Consider the following 13,080-nt stretch of genomic DNA (forward strand, 5'->3'; position numbering starts at 1 on the left):
TGAGATTTTCGATTCTAACTGTATGTCATATATAATAGGGAGTCTGAAATAAAAGTATGAACGAAAGAGGTGTGAAGAAGACGACGAGGATGGCGATAAGGATGACGTGGATTAACCGAAGAATAAAAAAGATGAAATATTCAGTGAGGTGGGAAGAGATGATTGGTGGAGAAAACGACAAGGATGACGTGGACTAACACCAATGTTATAAAAGCGCGAGGGAGAGCGAGGCACGGGGGGAGGAACAGAGAAGCGGAGGCTCCGGCAGGTCAGGGACGCTTCGGCTGGAAGAGAGCAACGCCGGATACTGCTCCGGTGAGCTCGAGTCTTCGCACCGTGGACTTCCTGCCGTGCCTGAGCCCGTTCCGGGGAGTCAACGGAGGACGCTGCCACCTGCTACGGCCAAGGGTGTCTCCAGCGCTGTTGCCATGCGCCCATCCGGGTGGTGCCCCCAACGCCAACATAACCGGCATCACCTCCACGGGCACCTGGACCGGGAGCTTGTACGACGCCGCCAACGACGCCAGCCTGATCACTTCGAACGCCGGCTACTGAACCCATGCAACGTTGCATCAGCACCGAACCAACCGTGAGCACGAAAGCCGAACGCTAGTAGTATAACGATAGTAGCAAACGCTAGTAGCAGTGTTACCAGGTCGTGTGTATTGGTAGTCTTTGTGTTAGTTTTGTGTGCTAGTAATTGTGTCATGTAGGGTGTATTAAATGTGCGTCTGTGTGGGTACACCTGTCGCCTAGTCCATTCTTTCGGTCCGAGTGTTCTCCGGGGAGATCCGTGACAACGATAAGTGGCGAGCCTGTGCCAGGATTCATTTCCTTTTTTCTTCTTGCTTTGTCTCGGATCTTTCCGATCTGTCGACGGCAGAAAGTATGGATTTGGCAAAAACGTTAGAGCTGGCGCTCAAGCTGGGGTTAAGCAAAGAAGAGGTGTTGCGTCTATATGACGAGAAGAGAAAAGAGCTCGTGAGGCAGAAGAGCGAGAAGAGAAAAGAGCTCGTGAAGCAGAAGAGCGCGAGGCGGAGGAGCGAGAAAAGCTCGCGAGGCAGAAGAACAGGAGAAAAGAAGGATAGAACGGGAGAAGGAGTTTATTTTGTGGAAACAGGCGCATGTCGTGGGAGGATATGAGGAGATCACGGACAATGATCAGCGTTCCTTAGCGGGTACAGAATCTCCTAGACCGGCCAGAGTTTGCCCAAGGAAGCTGATGGCTCCTTTTGATGACAAGAGATATGATTTGGATGCATATCTGCAACGACTCGAGCGGATAGCTTTGGGGCAAGGCTGGGAGCGCAGTGAATGGGCCACGGCATTAAGCATGTGTTTAGTCGGAGAGGCGCTGAATGTGTTTGGAAGGATGCCTGCTGCTGATTCCATGGACTATGAGAAAGTCAAAAAGGCACTCCTCCAATGATTCAGGCTTACGGCAGAGGGTTTTCGTGAGAGATTTCGCACCGCAAAACCTGAGGATTCGGAAACCGCTAAGCAGTTTTCCTGCAGGCTGACCAACTATTTTGATAGGTGGCTTGATATGTCAAACACAGAAAAGAGTTTTGAAGGGGTGCGTGACAAGCTGGTCACAGAGCAATTTTTAGCGTGTTGCAGCTCAAAGCTGGCCCTATTCTTGAAAGAAAGTTGTGTTCGTTGGAAGAGTTCGCCGACACTGCAGACCAATTCCTCGAGGCTCAAGGGCTAAGAAATTTGAGTAAGGCAAAGGAGGAAACCCAAAAGGCTTTAGAGACAGATGCGGCAAAACCAAGATCATATGGCAGTGCATCTAAGGCGCCAGTAAGGTGTTTTCTCTGCGGCAAGGTGGGACACCGTGCAGCTGACTGTCGGACTAGTAGTGCTGCCCAAAAAACGCAGGTTGTGTGTCAAGGTTGTAAGAGGAGGGGTCATACTCTGGATGAGTGCCGATACAGAACGCAGGACCGAGCTGCATGCGTTGTAGACTCTAGGGTAGAACTTGTTACGCCACCCGAAGTTCCACAGCTGAAAGGAGAGCAAATGCCGCTGGAAAATGAGGCAGTGAGTGGAACACCCAAGTCGAAAGCAGCAATGCCAGTGGTGGTTGGGCAAATAGGGGACAGTCCTATATTGGTGCTTAGAGACAGCGGAGCCAACACAGTCTTGGTTTGTAGAAGCCTGGTGAAGGACGAGTATCTTACAGGGGAAGCGTCGGCCGTCACTCTTGTAGATAGCACAGTAAGGTGCCTACCTGAAGCCAGGATCCTAGTGTCCACGCCATATTATACTGGGCAGGTAGTGGCAAAATGCGTAGATCAACCCATCTACGATCTCATCTTGGGGAACATTACGGGTGCAAGAGGTGTCGAATACCCCGATCCCGAGTGGAGGATGCTCGACGGTGAAGAACATCCAAAGGAGGAAAGGCCTGCGACAGCTCAGACGGGTGCAGTCAGTTGTTCGTCGGCAGTGGAGACAAGAGCTCAAGCGACAGCCCGAGCAACGCAGCGTCCGCTCTCTACTCCTGTTACGATGTGCCTGAGCGTAACACCGGGCGAAATTGCAATTAGGCAAAAGGAAGACCCGAGCTTGAAGGCTTGCTTCGAAAGAGTCGGGGAAAAAGTGAAAAGAAAGAAGAGTCGTACGTCATTCAAGTATCAATTGGTAAATGGTCTTCTGCACAGGGAATGCATATTTAGTTCAGGAAGGCGGGTCCAACGGCTGGTGTTACCAAGAGATGTGCGAGAGACCGTGCTACGCTTAGGACATGACGCCATTATGGCCGGACACCAGGGTGTTCAAAAAACGGTGTCTAGGATCACAGAGTTCTTTTGGCCGGGTGTTCAGAGTGACGTTAAGCGCTTTGTCCGCTCATGTGACGTGTGTCAGCGCACAGTTCCGAAGGGAAGAATTGGTCCCGTACCTCTGGGAAAGATGCCAGTCATCGACCTACCATTTCAGCGAGTTGCAATTGACATTGTGGGGCCAACCTCTCCAGTATCCGCCAAAGGCAATAGATATGTGCTTACTCTAGTTGACGTGGCCACTCGTTATCCTGACGCTATTCCACTGAGAACTATTGACAGTATCCAAGTGGCGGAGGGTCTTGTGGAAATGTTTTCGCGTTATGGGTTCCCGAGGGAAATTTTGAGTGACCGGGGCTCGAACTTCACATCGGAGCTAATGAAGGAGGTTAACCGCCTTTTGTCAGTAAGACAGTTACTGACGACGCCTTACCATCCCATGTGTAATGGGCTTGTAAAGCGTTTCAACGGCACCCTCAAAAACATGATCAAGAAAATGTGCCAGGAGAGGCCTACTGATTGGGATAGATATCTCCCAGCTCTTTTGTTCGCTTACCGCGAAGTACCGCAAACGAGTCTTGGTTTTTCGCCCTTCGAGATGTATGGGAGAACCGTTAGAGGTCCACTTACAATACTCAAGGAGCTGTGGGCTAATAATGAGATTGCTTCAGATCTCAAGACAACATACACATACGTTCAGAAGGGTATATGCTTGGGCTTGTTGGTTCATAACTTCAAGGTGAAAAACGTAGCGCAAAGAAACGAGGACACAGACAGACGGACAACACACGGCGCTTACTTCCAACAATGGTTTATTTCAGAAAGAAAAAGTGGTTTTATAACGAAATCACGACCAACACGCTGACAAACCATGTGCTAGCAAAGCGTATCAGCCAGATATGCGAGCTCTTTCGCCATCAATGATACAGAGGGGGTACTTACACAATCATCTTTCAAAAGTGATATCCATTCAGCTTCTATGATTTCTCGTGTCAACCGGTTATTGTTTTTTTATAACAATGCATGGTTTTAAATGTGCACAATAACCGGTTGACACGAGAAATCATAGAAGCTGAATGGATATCACTTTTGAAAGATGATTGTGTAAGTACCCCCTCTGTATCATTGATGGCGAAAGAGCTCGCATATCTGGCTGATACGCTTTGCTAGCACATGGTTTGTCAGCGTGTTGGTCGTGATTTCGTTATAAAACCACTTTTTCTTTCTGAAATAAACCATTGGAAGTAAGCGCCGTGTGTTGTCCGTCTTTCTGTGTCCTCGTTTCTTTGCGCTACGTTTTTCACCTTGAACACATACGTTCTTGAGTTGCGGGACAAGTTGGAAGAAACATGCAGGCTTGCACATCAAGGCCTGGAAAGGGCGCGCGAACGCTATAAGGGCTACTATGACAAGAGAGCCACTCACAGGAATTTGAATCCGGGGGACAAGGTTCTCATCCTGCTACCCACGGATCATAATATGTTACTGATGCAGTGGAAGGGCCCTTACCTTGTGACGCAGAAGAAAAACATGGATTATGAGTTCTTGATAAATAACACCAAGAAGGTTTTCCATGCGAACATGTTGAAAAAGTACGAAGAGTTCCCATACAGTGCGCCCCAAAGGTAGTATGCTCGGTAGTAGCCGAGGAGACATGATGTTGTCGAGATGCACATGCAGTGGGAAGAAAACGGTAGGTTGGGATAAGGTGTTAATAAACACCAAATTTGAATGAAGCCCGAAGCTCACAGATAAAGGCCCTACTCCAAAGCAAAGAGGGTGTGTTTTCAGATGTGTCGGGCAAAACGGATATCATATGTTGCAGACTAGATCTTTCTACAGATAGACCAATCAGCGTGAAGCAATACCCACTACCTTTAGCAGTTAAGAATCAATAGAAAAGGAGGTGCGGGATATGTTGGAGCTTGGTGTGATTGAGAGGTCGTGGTCAGCATACAATGCGCCTCTCGTGGCTGTCAAAAAACCCGATGGTACAAACCAACTGTGTAGATTTTTGTCGGCTAAATGACATCATAGTACCCGATGCAGAACCCATACCAAGAGCGGACGTGGTGTTCGCTAAGGTGGCTCACAAAAGATTTTTTTTCTGAATTCGACTTAGCTAAAGGGTATTGGCAAATACCAATGGAAGATTCTTCTAAAGAGAAGACTGCCTTTTCGTGCTCGGTGGGTTTATTCCAGTTTAAATTCATGCCTTTAGGTTTGAAGACAGCGTCTGCAATATTCACGAAGCTGATGAGGAAGGTTTTGGACGGGCTCCAAAATGTAGAACACTATATTGATAACATCCTGGTGGCAACAGATACGTGGGAAGAGCATGTAATTACGCTGGAAAAACTATTTGATAGAATTCAGCAAGCCAGGTTGACCATAAAACCGGCAAAATGTGAGGTGGGCTTTGAAGCCATTTCTTTTCTCGGACACAAGCTGCGGATGGGCCGTATCGCGACGAAAGGCGACATCTTGGACAAAATACAGCAGGCCCAGACACCGACGACCAAGAAAGAGGTACAGTCGTTCCTGGGCTTAACGGGATACTACAGGGACTTTATTCCCGATTATGCCCACATAGCCGACCCGCTTGTCGAACTCACTAAGGGGGCAAGCAATAAGCTGAATTGGACTGCTGAACATGAAAATGCATTCGTGATGTTAAAAGGGCACATGGCAAGACCGCTCGTTCTGCTTGCTCCGAATATGGATAAAGAGTTTGTGCTTCGCAATGATGCATCAGACCGAGCTTTAGGAGCCGTACTCTTGCAAGAGGATCGCGTGCTACATCCGGTATTTTTTGCAAGCAAGAGATTATCGGCTAGCGAACGCAACTACTCCTCCGTTGAAAAGGAATGTTTGGCGGTGGTGTGGGCGGTAAAGAAATTCCACATTTATCTGTATGGGAGGCATTTCAGGATTCCGACAGATCAGCCGCTTGAATATTTAACCAAGGCCAAAATGAACAATAGTAAAGTTATGAGATGGAGTTTGGCCTTGCAAGAATACTCATTTCAGGTTAAATATATTAAAGGCAGAGATAACGTTGGAGCGGACATCATGAGTAGAGCCAACTGAACAGCTCTAGGTATCTCTGGCATGTATCTTGTTGTGTTAATGTATCTCTGGGATTTATCTTGTTGTTGCTGCTGTTGGTGGTACGTGATTATACAAGGGAGTGTGTTGTGGACACGAACATGTTTATTAAGGACTCTGTGCGGACCGCGGCAGTGGTGTGTTCTGGAAACGCAATTTGGTGTGCTGTGTCAGTGGTGTGCGTTTGGTGTGTGGTGGACCCCTGCGGTGTGTTGTGTCTGGGTCCAGAATCGTCACAGAAGATAGTCGGTTGGCTGGATGGCTTGAAGATGAGGATGACGTGAGCAGTTTTTCATGGAAAAACTCTTGAGAGAGGGGGCCCTTGTCACATATATTAAGGAGCCTAAATTAAATTTTAAAGGAAAAAGGTGTGAAGAAGACGATGCGAATTAACCGAAGAATAAAGAGGAAGAAGCATTCGTTGAGGTGGAGAGAGATGATTGGTGGAGAAGCATACGGTGATGTGGAGAGAGTTGATTGGTGGAGAAGAGAAGACGACGACAAGGCTTACGTGGACTAACACCGAGGCTATAAAAGGGCGAGCGAGAGCGAGGCACAGGGGCAACAGCAGAGAAGCGGAGGCTCCGGCGGGTCAGGGACACTTTGGCTGGAAGAGAGCGACGCCGGCTACTGCTCCGGTGAGCTCGCGTTCTACGGCAACGCATCGTGGACTTCCTGCCGTGCCAGAGCCCGTTCCGGGGAGTCAACAGAGGACGCTACGACCTGCTACGGCCAGGGGTGTCTCCAGAGCTGTTGCCACCCATCCGGGTGGTGCCCCCAACGCCAACAACACCGGCATCACCTCCACGGGCGCTTGGACCGGGAGCTTGTATGACGCAGCCAGCGACGCCAGCCCAAGCACGGTGAACGCCACCTCGACGCCGCCTACTGGATCCATACAACGCCGCAGCCACACCGAACCAACCGTGAGCATGAACGCCGACCACGAATAGTAGAACGCTAGTAGTAGACGCTGGTAGTAGTGTGCCCGGGTCGTGTGTATTTATAGCCTTTGTGTGTTGTGTTAGTTTTGTGTTCTAGTGTGTGTGTCACGTAGGGTGTATTAAATGTGCGTTTGTGTGGGTACACCCGTCGCCTAGTCCATTCTTTCGGTCCGAGTGTTCTCCGGAGAGATCCGTGACACGGGGGCGCAAGCGCTTAGTCGTCGTTGGCGTCGGTGCTGGACCATCTTCTTCGTTCCAACTTCCCCGGCGGAAAGAGGGGGCTGTAATAAGGCTTCAAGCGGCTGACGTGAACGACGTCGCGGCCACGGCGGCGATGGTCCGAAGACGGTATCACCGGTTCGATAATTTGACAGGTGACGTACGTTATAAGATGCAGTAAGGGCCGATGTGCTTGGCCAAAAATTTGGACGTAGCCGGAACAGAGAGCCAGACCAGTGAGGGAGTGGAGAAATGAACAGCGGGCGTGTCTTGATCGGAATCATGGTGGCGGAGGCCTTAACGTTCGACGGTGAAGGAACGAGCTAACTGACGGCACTGCTCAGCATGGCGGGTAATGTCAGAAATGGAAGTATATTCCGAGCTGCCGGGTTGTAGGGAAGGATTGTATCCAACACACAAGAAGGTTCGCGCCCAAATGAAAGAACGGGGAAAAGCCAGTGGTTGCTTGAGAGGCGGTGTTACATGCACAGGTGACGAACGGAAGAACCTGATCCCAATTAGAGTTGTCGGAGCGAATGTACATGGCGATCATGTCCCCAAGAATCCGGTTTAAGCGTTCGGTGAGGCCGTTGGTTTGAGGGTGGTAAGCAGTAGTGGTGCGGTTGACTGCGTGGCACGCAGCGAGAAGCTCGCGAAGAACTTCAGACAAAAAAACACGGCCGCGGTCACTGAGAAGTTCTCGAGGAGCACTGTGACGGAGGACAAAGTGATGAAGAAGGAAGAAGGCTACATTGCGAGCAGTAGCGCAAGTAGGGCAGCGGTCTCAGCATGCCAAGTGAGGTGGTCCATGGCGACTATGATCCAGCGATTCCCAGCGGTCGTGAAGGGCAGCGGCCTATATAGGTCGATGCCCACACGATCGAAAGGGCGAGCCGGACACGGTATTGGCTGTAATGGGGCAGTCGAAGGGCGAGGTGGCGACTTCCGCTGCTGACAAGCAGTGCAGGAACGAACTTAGCGACGAAGTCGTACATGCCCCACCAATAGTACCTCTGGCGTAGTCGCTCGTACGTTTTCAGCGAGACAGCGTGAGCGCTCTGAGGGTCGGCATGGTGGTGTTCACAAATCTTAGATCGGAGATGTCGGGGAATCACAAGAAGCCACTTTCGGCCGTCTGAAACGAGTTACGGCGTTACAGAAGATTGTCGCGGAGGGCAAAATGGGAAGCTTGGCGATGAAAGGCCCGAGGAAAGGAGGCCGTAGAGTGTGCACGAAGTACGTCAAGCAAGGATGAAATCCATGGATCTTGGCGTTGTTGAAGGGGCATGTCCATGGTAGTGAGCGCTGCGAGTACGGAATCAGATATTGGCGAAGAGGGCAGTGGCGAGCGTGACAAGGCGTCTACGTCGGAGTGCTTGCGGCCCGACCGGTAAACTACGGTAGTATCAAATTCCTGAAGACTGAGGGCCCAGCGGCCAAGGCGCCCTGAGGGATCTTTGAGTGAGGCCAACCAGCACAAGGCGTGGTGATCAGTGACGACGGTGAAAGGGCGGCCATATGTGTATGGGCAGAATTTTGTTAGAGCCCACACTACGGCGAGACACCCCTTTTCCGTCACGGTGTAGTTCGACTCAGCTTTGGTGAGGGCACGGCTGGCATACGCAACGACGTATTCAGCAAATACGGGCTTGCGCTGGGCAAGGGAGCACTGGGGTCGTAGTGTCGAAGGATAGGTGGTGAGGTTAGAAAATGACGGAGCGCAGCAAAAGTGTTGTCGCAGGCCGAGTCCCACGTAGACAGGTCGGCAAGACCATTAAGGAGTTTCGTAAGGGGCACGACGATAGAGGCGAAATTGGGGACAAATCGCCGAAAATAGGAGCAGAGACCACAAATCGGTGCTAGTGTTTTGTAGAAGTCGGTTTAGGGAAGTCAGCCAGAGCACGGAGTTTGTCAGGATCTGGCAGGACGCCGTCTTTGGAGACGAGGTGGCCGAGTATTGTCAGCTGCCGGGCGCCAAAGTGACATTTTTTGAGATTAAGTTGAAGGCCAGCACTGCTGAGGCAGCTCAGCACCTGGCGCAAGTGCTTGAGATGTGTCGGAAAATCGGGCGAAAACACGACAACATCATTTAAATAGCAGAGACAAACGTTCCACTTGAGGCCGCGCAAGATGTTGTCCATCTGTCGTTCAAACAATGCGGGACCGTTATACAGGCTGAATGGCATCACGTTGAACTCAGGGTCCGTCAGGGGTGACGAACGCCATTTTAGGACGGTCGGACTCAGCCATCGGGACTTGCCAATAGCCGGAACGGAGATCTAGGGAGGAGAACTCGGCACCTTGCAAGCAGTCAAGGGCGTCGTCAATACGTGGTAGCGGGTAGACGTCTTTGCGCGTAATTTTGTTAAGCCGACGATAGTCCACGCAAAATCGTATCGAGCCATCCTTTTTTTTTCACCAGGACGACTGGGGATGACCAAGGACTGGCGGATGGTTGAATAATGCCGCGTTGTAGCATGTCGTCAACTTGCTCAGTTATGACGCGGCGCTCGGGAGGCGACACACGGTAGGGGTGCTGACGGAGAGGAGCATGGGTGCCAGTGTCAATATGGTGCTCAAGAGTGGTTGCACGGCCCAAAGAAGTGGACTGGTAGTCAAACGATGAGCGAAACTGGTTGAGCAGGGCAAGGAGCTGCGTGCGGTGAGCCGTGTCGAGAGCGCGGTCAAAGGAGCGGTCGAAAATGTCCGATGACAGCGGGTGATCTGGAGTAGCGCGACATGGGGCGGAGGGCAGCGACGTCGGCACTGGAGGAGGTCACATCAGTGTCCAAGGAAGAGATCAAGTCAGCGGTTTCAAAATGGCCGAGGCACTCGCCACGGAGCAGGGAGAGCGCAGAGAATGAGGTGCTAGAGACGAGGATGGCGGCAGCACCGTGGCGAATGTCGATGACAGCGAAGGGAAGAGATGTGTCGGCGAGAGGCAAGGACGGGAGAAGGCGTGAAGAGAACGGTGGTGTCATAAACGGGCGGCGCAAACATGGACGAGCATGGCACTGTCGGGGGGTATGTCAGTGTCCTCAGCGACAACAAGCTTAGCAGCACGGCGAATCGGAGGCTCGCCGAAGGGCACATCGCAGAGCGGAGAGAAGACAACATGCGCACGGGCACAGTCAATGACGGCACAGTGGAGGGATAGCAAATCGCATCCAAGGATGACGTCATGGGAGCTTGCAGGGAGGACTTAAAATTTGACAACATATAAAACATCGGCGATGACGACGCGTGGTGTGCAAGCGGCAGAAGGATGAACGGGCTCGGCACTGGCTGTACGCAGTGAGAGTACAGAAGATGGGGTGGTAACTTTGCGAAGCGAGCGGCAGAAGTTTCCGTGAATTACAGAAACGGTGGCCCCAGTGTCCACAAGCGCAAGTGTCTTGACACCGTCTACAAACACATCAAGGCGATTCGGCGGAGAAAGGCGAGGACTTAAGCAGGGCGATGAGTGCGCAGTTCGTGCCCCAGGAACTGCGGCTGCTAGTTTTCCGAATCGGTGGGGACGTTGCGACGACTCATGGGTGACAGTGAGCGACGGCGAGGGGAAGGCGAGCGGTGAGAAACGTAGGGCTGGCGACCGAGCTCACGGTCAAGAGAGGTTCCCTGAGGTGGTGGTCCGAAAGGTGAGCGAAAGGTGCAGTCAATATTGGGGTATTCTGGGAGAGGGTGGACAGGCGCATGAAAAGTGCGTCGACAGAGGCACGCGACGTGGTCCGGAAGACCGCAGGCGTAGCATATCGGTCTTTTGTCCGCTGTGCGCCAAGGGTTGTAGGTAGCGGGCGTGAAGCGGTTTCGTGGAGAAACAGGCGCAGGCACTGCTGGAGGAACATATGCATAAGCCTGCGGTCGCAGTGGTCGTGTGACAGCTTCAGCATACGTTGAGAGGGGCGGGAGCACGGCAACTGGAGGACCGCAGCTCAACGGGGCAGCAACAGGGGTGGGCGGGATCGGGGAAAAGCCGACCTGGGGAGCCAAGGAAGCTGGTTGCTGAAGAGTAGGGAGTGCATCGGCGACCTCCTGCATGACGGCGTGCCGGATCTCAGCGCCGAGGGCGGGCGGCGACTGGTGTTGGCGAGATAGGAGCGAGAGCTGCCGGCCGACCTCGCCCCGCACGAAGTCTTTGATGGTAGCAAGTAAATCGGGGTTGATGGCCAGGCCAGAGATGTTGGCAGGCGGGGGAGGCCGACGAGTGCAAATACGTTGCTTGCGCAACTCGTCGAAACTTTGGCACAGTATATACACCGAGGCAACGGTGGTGGGACTCTTCGACCACAACATCTGAAAAGCATCGTCGTCGATACCCTTCATGATGTGCTTGATCTTGCCAGCCTGACATAGCCGGATCAACACGCTTGCAGAGGTCAACTACATCTTCAATGTAGCTGGTGAAAGTCTCGTCCCTGTGCTGAGCTCGGACGCGCAAGCTTTGCTCAGCGCGCAGTTTCTGCACGGCGGGACGGCCGAAAACCTCCGCAAGTGTGCTCTTTAGAACGGCCCAAGTGGGAATGTCGGCCTCGTGGTTGCGGAACCAGAGGTTCGCGACGTCGCTGAGGTAGAAGATGACATTGGTAAGCTTGACGCGGTCGTCCCAGTTGTTATGACGGCTCGCCCGTTCGTACGATTCCAGCCAATCTTCCACATCTTGGTCGCTGTGGCCGCTGAAAACAGCGGGGTCCCACTGCCGGATGGCACCGGAGCAGGTGAATGGCTGCGACGGGGCGGCGGGCTGTTGACTGGCTTTGGTCGTTGACATCGAGATGGTGCAGCTGTGAAGGTCCACGGTGATGGGGAAAAGGAGGACGCAGCAACCTCCACCAAATGTAGAGCGGCTTATTAAGCGCCGGCGACGAAGACCTTAGCACAAGTAATCTACGGGCCAGCGAGGCGAGAAACTGGGACACAAGCGGCAGCGTTCCAGCACGATCAACCGACGGGCTTTTTCTTCATTTTTACCTCAGTAAATGGGGGCGGGGCGCAAGCGCTTCGTCGTCATTGGCGTCAGTACTGGACCATCTTCTTCGTTCCAGCCCAATCATTTAACTCTGGAATTTTTGCTTTTTGTTACGACTGAACAACTCTCTTCTGCAAAGAAAGCTCTTAGGACGGCCATTTTTAGTGTGAAAGTACTCATATGCTCCCCAACACAGACACCTACATACACACGTAAATAGTCAGATAAATATCCACGACTGGGAGTCGAATCAGTGGTGGCGTGAACAGATCAGCTTCGCAGGCCGCTGTGCGAGATCCTTATGCTATTCCTGCAGCTGAACACGCCTCTTGTTAAACTACAACACACTCTTGTGCTATGCATTGCCATTTTTCGAAAGCGCTAAAACACGGACAAAGAAGGAACAGACAAGGACTAGCGCTGTTTTAGCGCTTTCGAAAAATGACAAACGTGCACCAACTACCCCGATCGGCCACCTTTCTGACCTATGCATTGCACATCTTCGTCTTCATCAACTAATACTACCAGCGAACTAATATCGTCGCCAAACGTGCCGACGACTCAGCAAAGCAAAACCATGACTCAACCAGGCTAAACACACGCTTTTACATGCCTACCCTGTTTAACTACTTTTTGTGGTACAAATTGCTGCATGAGCAACTAGTTGAAAAAAAAAAAAGTCAATGTATTGACTGCACTGGACAGCATATGTTTTCACCAATAATAACCAAGAATTAGTATGTAGAAAATAATATTCCCCAAAGAAAACCGAAAGTGGCGTTCTGAAATAAACAACGAAAAAAGTCAGAAAAATAAAAATCGAGATGTACAACCCCTAGATGTATTTCACTGTTAATATCAGCTACATAGTCTACCAAAAAAAAAAAAAAAATAGAAAAAAATTACTAAGAGGAATGTTTCCCTCTTTCATGTGGCTGTGCTGTCCTGATGCAGGAAACCAGCTCCATCCCTTCTAGAGGCTTTTCAATGGCACTATTCTGATTGCCAAATGCCGGCAATTACATGTGTAGCAGAAAGCATTATGCAAATTCTTAGT

This window comes from Amblyomma americanum, chromosome 4 (genome assembly GCF_052857255.1).
Source record: "Amblyomma americanum isolate KBUSLIRL-KWMA chromosome 4, ASM5285725v1, whole genome shotgun sequence".
Taxonomy (NCBI): Eukaryota; Metazoa; Arthropoda; class Arachnida; order Ixodida; family Ixodidae; genus Amblyomma; species Amblyomma americanum.